Source organism: Marmota marmota, unplaced genomic scaffold, assembly GCF_001458135.2.
Source record: "Marmota marmota marmota unplaced genomic scaffold, marMar, whole genome shotgun sequence".
Lineage (NCBI taxonomy): Eukaryota > Metazoa > Chordata > Mammalia > Rodentia > Sciuridae > Marmota > Marmota marmota.
Genome location: NW_026000173.1, coordinates 231,135 through 245,154, shown reverse-complemented (window position 1 = coordinate 245,154; position 14,020 = coordinate 231,135). Strand labels below are relative to the sequence as shown.

The following is a 14,020-nucleotide window of genomic DNA, read 5'->3' as shown; positions in this document are numbered from 1 at the left end:
AGAGCTCCTTCTTTTTCTATTTCCTGAAATAACTTGAAAAGTATTGGTATTAATTCTTCTTTAAATGTTTTGTAATACTCCGCTGTATACCCATCCGGTCCAGGGCTTTTCTTGGTTGGTAGTCTTTTGATGGCTTCTTCTATTTCCTCCTTTGTTATTGATCTGTTTAAATTGTGTGTATCTTCCTGACTCAATCTGGGCAAATCATATGACTTAAGAAATTTATCGATGTCTTCACTGTCTTCTATTTCATTGGAATATAGGTTTTCAAAATCATTTCTAATTGTCTTCTGTATTTCTGTAGTGTCTGTTGTGATATTGCCTTTTTCATCCTGTATGTTAGTAATTTGAGTTCTCTCTTCTCTTCGTTAGCATGGCAAAGGGGCTGTTGATCTTATTTATTTTTTTGAAGAACCAACTTTTAATTTTGTCAATTTTTTCAATTGTTTCTTTTGTTTCAATTTCGTTGATTTCTGCTCTGATTTTAATTATTTCTTGACTTCTGCTACATTTGCTGTTGTTTTGCTCTTCCTTTTCTAGGGTTTTGAGATGAAATGTGAGCTCATTTATTTGTTGTTTTTTTCTTTTTTTGAGGAATGAACTCCAGGCAATGAATTTCCGTCTTAGAACTGCTTTCATTGTGTCCCATAGATTCCGATATGTTGTGTCTGTATTTTCATTTATCTCTAAGAATTTTTTGATTTCCTCCTTTATGTCTTCTGTAACCCATTGATCATTCAGCAACATATTATTCATTTTCCAGGTGATGCAGGATTTTTCCTTCCTTCTTTTATCATTGATTTCCAGTTTCATTCCATTATGATCAGATAAGATTCTTGGTATTATCTCCACACCTTTATATTTACTAAGGGTTGCCCTATGGCATAATATATGGTCTATCTTTGAGAAAGATCCATGTGCTGCTGAGAAGAACGTATATCCACTTGATGATGGTTGATATATTCTATATATGTTGGTTAAGTCTAGGTTATTGATTGTATTATTGAGTTCTGTAGTTTCTTTATTCAACTTTTGTTTGGAGGATCTGTCGAATGTGTGTGTTGAAGTCACCCATAATTATTGTGTTGTGGACTATTTGATTCTTGAACTTGAGGAGAGTTTGTTTTATGAACATTGCAGCACCATTATTTGGTGCATACATATTGATAACCGTTATGTCTTGTTGGTGAATGGTTCCTTTTAACAGTATATAGTGTCCTTATTTATCCCTTTTGATTAACTTAGGTTTGAAGTTGATTTTATTCGATATGAGTATGGCCACTCCTGTTTGCTTCCGAGGACCATGTGAGTGGTATGATTTTTCCCAACCTTTCACTTTCAGCCTGTGTATGTCTTTTCCTATCATATGAGTCTCCTGAAGGCAGAATATTATTGGATCTGTTTTTTTAATCCAAGTTACTAGCCTCTGTCGCTTGATTGGTGCATTTAAGCCATTAACATTTAGGGTTACTATTGATATATGGTTTGTAATTCCAGTCATGTTTGTTTGTTTGTTTATTAATTTATTTTAATTTGGCTTGTTTTTTGTCTTTGATTATTCCCCCCCCCCTTTACTGAGTTATCTCCCACTGTTGGTTTTGGATGCTGTTTTTCATTTCCTCTTCTTGTAGTGTTTTGCTCAAAATGCTTTGCAGTGCTGGTTTTCTGGTTGTGAATTCTTTTAACTTTTGTTTATTGTGAAGTATTTCAATTTCGTTGTCAAACCTGAAGCGTAATTTTGCCAGATACAATATTCTTGCTTGGAATCCATTATTTTTCAGCATTTGAAATATATTGTTCCAGGATCTTTTTGCTTTCAACATCTGTGATGAAAAATCAGCCTTTAACCTAATTGGTTTACCCCTGAGTGTAATCGGCCTCCTTTCTCTTGTAGCTTTTAATATTCTCTCCTTGTTCTGTATGTTGGATATCTTCATAATAATGTGTCTTGGAGTTGGTCTATTATGGTTTTGTATGTTTGGCATCCTGTAGTCTTCTAGGATTTGGACATCCATTTAATTTTTAATGTCTGGAAAGTTTTCTAAAATTATTTCATTCAACAGATTGTTCATTCCTTTGATTTTCACCTCTATACTTTCCTCTATCCCAATGACTCTTAAGTTTGTTTTTTTTTATGACATCCCATATCTCTTCGATGTTTTGCTCATGGTTTCTTATCAGCCTTTCTGCACTGACTATACTCTTTTCGAGTTGATATACTTTGTCTTCATTATCTGATGTTTTGACTTCTATTTGATCTAATCTACTTGTAATATTCTCATTTGAGTTTTTGATTTGCTTTATGGTTTCCTTTATTTCTAGGATTACTGTTTGATTTTTTAAAAATCTCTATCTCCTGGTAGAGTTGATTTTTTTGCTTCTTGAATCGGCTTATGTAATTCATTTTCAAAGTATTCTTTCATTGTTTGGACTTGCTGTCTAATGACTTCTTTAAGATTCCTTTCCATCTGAGTCAGGTATGCCTTGAGTTCTTTCTCTGTCCATTTTTCTGATGCCTCTAGGTTCTCCTGTAAATTTAAGTTATCCTGCATTGTTTGTAATCCTTTTTTCCCTTGTTTTTTCATGGTGTTCACGTTACTTTCCAATTCTGTTTAACTGCTGTGTTTCTGTTTTCTCCTATAGATTTGTTTTGGTTTTGTATATCTCTGTGGTCTCTCCTTTGTGGTGGGAGACTATGTCTAGAGATGTTGGGCTTTATTGTAATTTAAAGCTTATTTATTCATTTCATAAAAGGCTTATGTATTCTGTAGGCATATAGTGATCTGTTGTTTGGTCTTAGGACTTTATGTTTAGGTTGGGTGCTATGATGGTATGAAGGTTAGTATGTCTTGGCTACTTTGGAAGTTTGCTCTACCGAAGGGGGATATTAACAGGTGAATGGATCAGGGTATTTGGTAATAGCTAGGTACTTAGGAGCCATATAGACAGCCTCGGAACATTCACCTATTTGCATTTAGAAAATTACATGTAATGAAAGTCGTAATGCTTGGTATGAAAGTTAGGGGGAAGGGAAAGGAAGAATTCCTTAAAGAGAAAAAGGGAGAGAAATATAGGTAGAATAAAGGAGAATGGAAAGAATAATAAAAATTGAAAAGGGAAAAGAAAAAAATGATAAATGAAGTCTTAGAGTTCTATTTTCTTCTCTTCCAGTGGGTGGAGCTGTGCTCTCCAAGCCGAGCTTCTGCCCTCTATATCCCGGAAGCAATCCCTGTAAGGTGGCTCCTCTTCCTCTACTGGGCGTCTTTCCAATCCTGTTAGTTCAGGTCTGTTTCTCTTCTCTGGCCCCTCCCCCCTTCCTCCTGCCAGCCAGCCAGGCCCCACTCACCGGAGGCGTTCTCCACAGATTTAGTTACACTTGCAGCCCCCTGAGTGTCCTGTTCTCCCAACGACTGAGTACTCTCTCTGTTTGCCATTCACCCAGGTCCCAAGGTTGTGGAGCAAGTGATCTGGGAACGGTCAGCTTATTTTGCCTGGATTTCTTCGGTGGCCATGCCCCTGGGAGCTGGTGGCTAAGGCCTTGGGTGTTGCCGCTGGTGGTAGGGGGAGTTGGAGGTCAGGAGTCCCCTCTGATTCCCTCGGCCCCTACAGTCATGCCCACAGAACTCTGGGGAGAGATTTTTGAGGTTTCCCAGCTATATATATCTGGTGGGGATGGGAGTCACACACCTGTTGAAGCCGATTTTGCTGGGAAGGGATCCCGTCCGCCAAACTCTGGTGACATCAGCTCTCTGCTATGGCAGGCCCCAGACTCCTTTCTGTAGTGTCCAATGGGAGGGGTGGGTCTGGCCTGTCTCTGGTCTGTCCTGGTCTCGGTTTCAGTTCTCGGTCCTCTGTTTCATGAAGGCTTGGTTAGCAACCTCTTCAAAGGGTCTCTACGCTGCACACGGTCTCTGGCATTGCTGAAACACCTCCTTCTGGGGCCGGTCGCCAGACAGTGGTGACCCGCACCTCCGCGCACAGGGTGGCTGAGATTTACCCGTCAGGGGCAAGCTGTCACCTCCAATAATCCCAAACTCCCCACCTAGGTCTCACTTCAGCGGAATTTTGCTGGGAGTTTCTCAGCAGGCAGAATCTGAATGTTCTGATGTGTCTCTCTGTCTGCATGGCTGATGAGGTACTGAAAGCGCTGCCTCCCCACCCGCCGCCATGTTGAGTTTGCAATTTGTTCTTCTTTACCAACATCCGTCACTTTCCAGGCCCCCACTACAGCAGCCCATGCCCCAGGGCAGTAGTCGAAAATTGATACTTCTTAGTCAACTCATTTCCTTAATTTTTAAATTTCTTCCACAAAGTATATACAAGATGGGATAATTAGTCATTTTTGAATAAGCATCATAATTTTGTCTTAGCAGTAACATTCTGCTCTGTTTAGATCAGCTACTGTCCATTTGGCCACAGACTCAGAGACAAAGCCCAGTATCAAGGAATTATTCAACTAATGCTACATTTTGGTTGAACCTGGGTTGCTCTTGTGATTCCAGATAACATCAGGGGAGAAATGTTTCTCAGGGACATGACACAAGAAATTGCCAACAATGGACTCTGTGTTGCATTTACAGAAAGTTTCCTGCAAAGGATACTGTTTACAGTGTACTTTTCATGGAAAGATTCGCATATTCAAATGTCAGTGTTGTATTTGGTGACACATATTCTCTTCTGAAATTTGTATGTAAATTATTTTACAGTCTTCCATTTGGTAATATTTGGGTTACAACATCTGACTGGGATATAGATCCATTATCCTTTGGACAAATGCTACCTTATACATATTTTGATGGAGTATTATAATTTTAGTACACATGGAAGAGATACTTGGTTTTAAAGATTTTCTCAAAAGTGTTTGGCCTGCACAATATCCCTGTGATGTCTTTAATCAGAATATGTGGTCTTTATTATTTGATTGTCCATATCTGGATCAACATGGGGTCAGGTTATTGAACCAGTGTGAACAAAGTGATAGCCTGGCAACTTGAGCTGTACATGTTTGGGATATGAAAGCCTCACATAAGAGTTACAAAGTCTATTCTGCTGTGAATGCCATTTCCAAGGCACTTCATGAAGAACTCTCACTCAAGGTGGAAGAAGTATCACTTGACAAAGGTGTAAGTGCAACTCCTCAACCTTGGCGGGTAGTAACAATTCATTCTTGTGTTTTTCTAGGGCAACAGACCATGGATTGTCTTTTCTATTTCTTGATTCATGATGTTTTTGCAGCTATATATTATTATTTTGTTGTTGTTGTGTTGGAGATTGTAGCCAGGGGTGCTCTACCGACTTAGCTATATCCCCAAACATTTTTTCTTTTTTAAATTAAAACTAGGTCTTTCCAAGATGCCAACACTGGCCTGAAACTTGTGAACCTCCTGCCCCAAACTCCTAAGTCACTGATATTACAGATATGTACCACTGTTTCTGGCTCTAAATGATGCTTTTAAAAAGCAAAATACATTTAAGAAGATTCTTTACTCACACTTTGAAAATTTAATATTTCTATTATAAAATCATGTTTGGGAAACATTTTAAAAATCACTTTCTAAGCATATTTAAAATAATATTCATGCCCTTTGTGGTTACCCATCCTTTTTCTTATTCTTTTTGTTGTTTTGGAATCAAATAAAATATTTAACTCAAAGAATTTTCACAAGAATAAATAGGGTCTATTTGAAGGAAATTTAGTAAATGTGATCCGAATCTTTCATTTTGCAACTTTTTTTTGTTTTTATAATATAAGTGCTAGAAATGACAAATATCTTCTTTAAAATGAAAGTAGTCTAAATGAGGTACTATGGGCTCTGTTCCCTTCATTCAGCTTTCTATATGCTCCTTCCATTAAATCAGTTTGTCTTTCAATCCATGTTACCTTTGCTAAACCATGTAAAAGAGAATCACATCATTTTAATAATACATTTACTGCATTTTACTCTAAATTTTGTCTTCAAGATCATTTGACATGAGAAGGTCTCAAAGTAATTCTCAAATTATTTTGGATTATTTTCAGTGATTTCTGTCCTTTCACCATAAGAATTCAAAGACCAATAAAAATATGAAAGTTTACTGAATTGTGTGTAGTTTTCTTTATTGTGTACATTCCAAATTAAACATCTCATTTTTTGGTTCTTTTCAATTTAAAAAAATTTAGTTGTGAATCACAAACTGTCCACGTTCATATTTCTAAGCATATAGCATTTACATTTGAATTGTCTTGTAAATAAATGGTCAATAAGTTGAATTTCACAGATAGAAACTAATTGTAATAATTTTCCCATAGGCCCTCCTAGTGACAATGCATACTTACGTACAAACAGGCAAGCATGTATAGGTATCCAGTTATATTTTTCTCTTAAAAAATATAATAACCAGGGCTTGGATTGTGGCTCAGCGGTAGAGCGCTCTCCTAGCACGGGTGGGACCTGGGTTCGATCCTCAGCACCACATAAAAATAAAAAGGCATTGTGTTGTGTCCATCTACACCTAAAAAAATAAGATATTTTAAAAAATATATAATAACCTATTTTATATTATATGCCATCCCACATCAATACATAAAAGTTTTCTCATTTGTCTACATATTTTAATATCGTATTTTACTATGTAGAATGATACCTTATTTTGCCAATTATTTATTAATTTAGCAAACAATGAGCACCTTTTTAATATTAATCTTTTAGATATCTATTTTTTTGAAGTATTACCCATCTTTTGCCAATTTTCTTTTGACATTTTCTCTTTTTTATATATAAAATTTTGAATATATTCCTTCAGATAAATATATTCAGATATTTTCTCCTCTGTGAGTTGACTTCTTCCATTTTCTGTTTTGATTAATAAAGTTATTTACATCAAAATAGTTCACTTTATTATTTTTTTCTTTATGGTTTATGATTTTTATGTTATTGAAAAGTCTTTGCTTACATCAAACTAGTGAAGATTACTTTTTAGTTTTCCTCTATTTTATTGCTTTATATTTTACATTTAGATGATAATATATTTGAAATTTATTTCTATATATGATGTGAGTTAGGGGATCACAAAATTTTTTTCTACTGCAAAAATTCAAGTAATCCAGCACAACTTATTGAAAAAGATCTACTTTTTCAAGTGCTCTGTATTATCACCTCTAAATTAGTTGTTTGGGTGTATATAATTCTATTTATGGACTCATAATTCAATATTTTAATATTTATGTATATCTTGTAGCTTATAATTTGTAGGTTTTTACAGTTTCATATGTATATAATCATTATTTGAAAACATGAACATTTATTAGTTTCTACTTTTATGGTTATATTTTTTTGTGTTATTAAATTAGCTAGACTCTCTGGTAAAAGTTGTAATGAAGTGGCAATAACTGGCACATGTACTATCCTTGAAAAAGAAATATTCTTTTAATGTAATTTTTATTAATGCAATAAATTGCACTGATTGACTTATTTAAAAACATTAATCTATGGGTGATTCCTAGAATTGATATTTAATTATGTCATTAACTTTTTTCATGTTGGATTTTTTAAAAAAAATATTTTTTAATGGTAGATGCATACAATACCGTTATTTATCTTTATGTGGTGCTGAGGATTGAACCCAGTGTCTCACATGTGCTAGGTGAGTGCTCTACCACTGAGCCATAACCCCATCCCAAATTTTATTTAATTTTCATATATGTTACTGAGAAAAATTGATCTACAATTTTCTTTTTCCTGTTTCTATTGATATATATTTGACAAATTAAAATTGTACAAATTCAAAGGTGTACAACATGATATTTTAATATATGGATGCATTTGAAATGATTACCACAATTAAGCTAATTAACACATCCATCACTTCACATAATTATGTATCTGAGTGTTTGCATATATGTGCTGAGCATACTTAAAGTTCATTCTGTTAGCAAATTACAAGTATATAATATGTAATTATCAAGTACAATCAGATTTCTATACAGTAGGGCATCTCTATTTATTCATCTTGTAATTGAAAATTTGGTTCCTTTGATCAACACCTCCCCATTTTTATAACTACACAATTTCTACCACTACATAATATTTGATAAACACACTTCTACTATTTATTTTTTTTAATTTCATCCATATTATCACAAATAGCAGCATTCTCTCTTGTTAAGGGTGAATAATACTCCTTTGTATATAAACATACCATGTTTTCTTTATTTATTCCTTTGTTAGCTGATACTTAGATTGTTTCCATATCTTGGTTGTTGTGATTAATGCTTCAGTGAAAATGGGAGTGATTTTGTTTCCTTTGGATATATACACCGAAGTGGGGTTGCTAGATCATAATGTAGTTCTGTTTTTAATTGTTATGAACCCTGTACTCTTTTCCATACTGGTTATAATTATTTGCATTTCCACCCACAATGTGTAAGGATAAACCTTTCTCCACATCCTCACCAAGATCTACTATCTTTTGAATTTTTGATGATAGCCATCCTCGAATGTATGAGGTGACATCTCATTGTGGTTTTTATTTGTGTTTCCCTGGTGACTAAGTGATGTTGAGCACATTTTCATAGCCATTTTTCTGCCTTTCTTGGGAACACATCTCTTTTCGATGTATTTTTCATTACAATATTTTGTTTTTTTGCTAATAAGTTGTGCAAATTACTACTACATTTTGGATATGAACAACTTTTTGGATATATGGTTTTCAATTATCTTTTCCCTTCCCATAGATTTCCCTTTCACTCTGTTGATTGTTTCTCTGAATAAGCTTTTTAGCTTGATGCCCTTCCACTTGCTAATTTTGCTTCCATTGTCTGTGCTTTTGATATCATATGCAATAATCTCATTACCAAGACCAATGGCATGGGATTTTCTTCTATATTGTCTTCCAGGAGTTTTATAGTTTCAAGTTGTTAATCCATTTTGAGTTTATTTTTGTATATGGTGTAAGATAAGAATCCAATTTCACTTCCTTTTACATGTAGAAAGCAGTTTTCCCCAAACCCTTTTATTAAATTGATTATTTTTTGCAGTGTGTATTTTTGGTGCCTTTGTCAAATCTAGTTGACCTCATATGTGCAGGTTTGTACTGGCCTTTCAATTTGGTTCCATTGGTCTATGTATCTATTTTTATGCCAGTACCATGCTAGTCTTTTTTAGCTTTATTTTTTGTGGGGTTATTTTTTACATATTTATAGGTGTACGGAGTATAATTTGCCCCATTTCAATCCTCTTTTCTCTCCTTCTCTTCCCATTCCTCTAGTTTACTGGTCATCTCTCTACTTATTGTTTTTATTTATTTATTTAAAGATATACATAAAGGTGAAGTATATTCATATATGTACATAGTATAATTTGACCAAATTTATTCTGCAATTCCTTCCTTTCCCCTTCTATACTTTCTGCCCCTCAGATACATTTTCCTACTCCACTGAGATCCCCCCTTTTTTATAATGGAATCTCTCCTCCCCATTTTTTAACTTATTTTGCTCTAGCTTCTGCATGTGAGAGAAAACATTCAACCTTTGACTTTCAGAGTATGATTTATTTCATTTAGCATGATGTTCCCTAGTTCCATCATCTATCAGCAAATGCTATAATTTCATTTTTCTCTATAGTTGAGTAAAACTCCATTGTGTGTATATACCACATTTTCTTTATCCATTCAACTACTGATAGGTATCTGGTCTGCTTACACATCTTGGTTATTATGAACGATGTTGCTATAAACATTGGTATGCATGTATCATTAGAATATGTGATTTTAATTTATTTTGATAAATACCAAGGAAACTGGGAAAATTGGGTTGTATTGTGGTTGCTTCCTAGTTTTTTGAGGAAGCTTCATTGTGCTTTCCAAAGTGCTTATATTAATTTTTAGTCCACTAACAACATATGAGTGTCCTCCACATTCTTAACAGCATTTATAATTACTCATATTCTTTGCATTTGCCATTTTACCTTAGAGTGAGATGAAATCTGAATGTAGTTGTGATTTACTTTTCCTTGATTGGTAAAAACGTTGAACTTTTTTTTGTGTATATTTTTGGCCATTTGTATTTCTTCTTTTGAGAAATGTCTGTTTAGTTCTTTTGCCCATTTATTGATTGTGGGATTTCTCTTCATGTTCTTAATTGTTTTCTCTGCTGTGCAGAAGCTTTACCAATTTGATGGAATACCAACTATTGATCCTTGGTTTTATTTTTTGAGATTTTTGGGAGGGGTCTTGTTAAGGAATTTGGTAGCTGAACCAATATGTTTTAGTATTGAACCTATGTTTTCTTTTAGCATTTGCAGGGATACTAGTCTATTTCCTAGATTTTTTATTCATCTTTTTGTGCAGGGTGAGAGATAGGGATCTAACTTCATTCTTTTACATATGAATATCCAGTTTTCTTAGCAACATTTGTTTAAAAGCCTATCTTCAATGTTACTTTTTGACACCTTTGTTGAATACTAGATGACTGTATCTATGTGAGTTTGTCTATGTGTATTCTATACTATTCCATTTGTATTCATGCCTGTTTTGATGATTATATATATATATATATATATATATATATATATATATATATATATACACACACACACACACACACACATTTAACTATCGCTCTGTAGTATAATTGATGGTGGCTGGGGACTGTGAATTGCAAAGTAACAACTTTCCTCTGCAGGGGCTTATGTGTAGTGGCTGTATCTAAGGATTTGGTGGCTATTTGCAATTGTGGGGCCTGTGAATGCAAAATCCTATATTCTGATCTATTGTACAGAAGTGTCCACCGTGGCTGGTGCATTTCCTCACAATTCTATCCATTCTCATGATTGAGATAGAAAGTCAGTGGCTTGTTTTCACCTAATCTCCCCCTGACACTATAGGGAGTACTGGTTTAGAGTTAGCAATTACCAGGAGTGATTTGCTCTTGGGTAAGCTCCACCCCACTCTCCTTGGCTGTGATGATGGGGTAGGTATTTGGGTAACCTTCAGCTAAAAGTAATTCTTCTATAGTTTCATTCTAGTTAAATTATTGAGACCACCTGTTTAAAAGTTATTCCTTATGGTTTCATTTTTTACTATCTGAAGGTGGAAAGAAACTATATGTATTTAATTTCTTTTTTTTTGACATAATAAACTCTGTATCTTTAAAAATAAGGTTTAAAAGGAATCAAGTATCTAGAACCATTTTCAATTAGCCTTCCAAAATTGGCTTCTTTCCCCCAATCCTGTATTTAGAAACAAATAACTTTAGTATAACATTTGGCATGACCTTACACTTGCTTGTAATAAAAACCAAAAAAGTATGTATCTGAAATTGATAAGTGTTACAAAATATTTAGCATATGAAGAAGAGGTATATCTTACAGAATTATTTGGCTACACAATAAGGTAATCAATGAAGACAGAGCTTTTCCTATCATAAATTTGACATATGTGAAATTCTACAACATGATATTCTTCATAATTCTGAAAGCTCATTGGTTACAGCAATATGATCATGCCATGTTGTCACTGCCACTCAACTTCCATGAAATTAGACTGAATGAGAAAGGAACAAATTTGGTGCCTGCACCAATGTAGAATTTGTTCTGAAATTCTACCCAGTGGAGGCATATTGTATGAAGAAATGCATAAAGCCCTTTCATGATCAAGAGGATGAAAATAGTCAAAACTGCAAAGAAAGCAATCACTGGGAGCAGTGCAAGACACGGTAGATGGTGTACACTTGTAGGCCCACTCGCATCAGCATGGCCCACAGGACATCAGAGAGCAGTTCATGAGCACTGAGTGCCCAGAGCCGCAGGTAGGGTGCAGTATTGGACATGAAGCTAAGACAATACTCAATGGAGTGAATTACTTGCGTTAATAGTATTTCTCCAAAATGAAACTCTTTGCATGGCATTTCTCTGCATCCATCTTCCATTTGGTTATTTCCCTCTTCTATATCCTGGTTTCCCAGCAGAGAAACAACTTCCTCACTATTTTTCCTTACAAGTATGTAACCAACTCTGCACATTGTGTAGCCACAACAAGAAAACTGGTTTTCCCAAGAAGACAGTACTGTGACAACCGGCAGCACTTTCTGGATGTGCTCCTGCCCTGGGTAAAGGCCACTTGATCCACTTGCTGGGAATATGAACAAGTTGATGAACTCAATCAGAATGCTGGGAGCTTCCTTGTAAGTTTCTGCCAGAAACATGAGCCACTTATAGACAGTCATAAAGATGAGGTATCACAGACATTTTCATTTTGAAAGAATTTAGGAAAGTGAGGTGATTGGTTGCTATGTTCCAAGTTGGGTCAATCCCCAAAGGATAAGGGTGTCGGAACACTCCAGGAATGGCTCAGTCCAACTGCAGCACCCTGTTGTGCCTCAGGACACCGTCGTTCCACAGAGCCATCTTCTCAGGCTCCTGCTGAGTGTGACTGGAGCTGTACATGGCAGACACATTCCACTGAGAGCCAAAGATGTTGAGTGACTTGGAGAAGCAGTCATTGTAGATGAGGCCTGTGTACACTGAGAACAGTCCCATGAGCAGAAAGATGTATCGGCCATTGAGAAACATCCTCAAGATGTCCTGCAACTGGTTCAGTTCAGGATGATTTTCATTTTTACCAATAAGAGGGCAAATAAGAACATCACAAAGCTGAGGCCAAGGTCTCCGAACACCACTGCAAACAAAACTGGGAATGTGATGTTGGAAGAGAGCTAGATTCACTTCCCTGTAGCTCCCAATGCCATAAGCATCCATGATGCTCTGAAATCCCTGGATGAATCTGTTGGTCTGGATTAGGGTTGAGGGTGTTTCTTTTGTGGGGATTGTGTTCATAAATGAGGGGATGGTAGCCCTGCTCTCTCCCAAGCCCTCCTCTAGCACCCTGCGCAGGTCAAGCAGATCACCCTCAGAACACCAGACCTCGGGGATGAGGCACTTGTTTGTCAGTCCAAGCTGGACATGTTCAGCATGTGGTAAATGGCTTTCATTTTCTTCACCTGGATGACATGGGTGTTCACTGGCTCAGCAGCTTTACACAGCACTTGCCTTAAATAATCTTCAGTTGTGTGAAGCACAGTGTAGAGATCCTGGATCCCAGTATTCAACCCCTTCTGAATCTCCTTTCACTTCTCAACAGTGTTTGAATAGGAGTAGATATGGCAGTAGTAACAGTCACATACCTTCCTGACCTTGTGGCCAATCTGCTCTCCCCAAAAGGATATCAAAAAGATGGCAGGTCAGAGGGAGGCAGCAGTCTGTGTTGCTCCATGATCCAGATCTCACCTAGTCAGAATACTGCATCTCTGAGAGTGTTAGAAGACCCCTACACAGCTGATTTCCGCAGAAATCACCAGCAGCTGTGACTCTGCACAGGGCTGGGCCTCAGCTTTCAAGTAGGACTCCTGGACTCCTGCCTCCCAAAACCCAAAGCCTGAAGTTCTATCCCATTTAGGGCTGGCTAGTACCTTAGCAGAATCACCTATCAGCACCTCTGCAGAACTCTTAGACTTCACTCACCTCCCATGCAGGTCACTCAGCTACTACCTACCCACAGAACAATGTCATCACCCGCTCCCCCCACCTTACCAGACACCCCAGCCGGTGCTGGAAGCAGACTGCCTCCACCTTGGCTCAACATTCTCACCATATTAGGTGGGGGCAGCTCCCAGATCAGATCTCCAGCAGCCAGGTACCAGGTTTGCAACCTCCCCCTTTCCCCAGCGGTGGTAACCCAACACAGTAGTTGCTCAACACAGGTGTGCGGTGTGACCAGGGAGCCACCCCCGAAGCCCCAGTGTGAGAAGTTCCCCAATTGGGAACTGCTAAGGGAGAGGGAGATGGGGCTAATGTTTGGAGCCTAACAGAGAGACCAGGACCTGGGAAATCTCCAGGCAAGATAGGGAGATAGTACTGGGCACCCCAGACATATCAGTGGTCCCAGAAAGAGACCCGTGAGGTGCAGTCTCCCTGCAGGGACTGGTAGGTGGCACTCCCTGTTTCCAGGTGCCCTACACCAGGACAAATCTTCCCACCCTGGTTAC

The 14,020-nt window shown here is 36.9% G+C and overlaps 2 pseudogenes; one reads left to right on the top strand and one right to left on the bottom strand.

Annotated features, from left to right (window-relative positions):
* Positions 1-5,300, top strand: part of LOC107159894 — an 11,242-nt pseudogene extending 5,942 nt beyond the window's left edge.
* Positions 5,301-11,477: 6,177 nt separating this feature from the next.
* Positions 11,478-13,204, bottom strand: LOC107159919 (annotated as a pseudogene).
* Between the last annotated feature and the right edge of the window lie 816 nt (positions 13,205-14,020).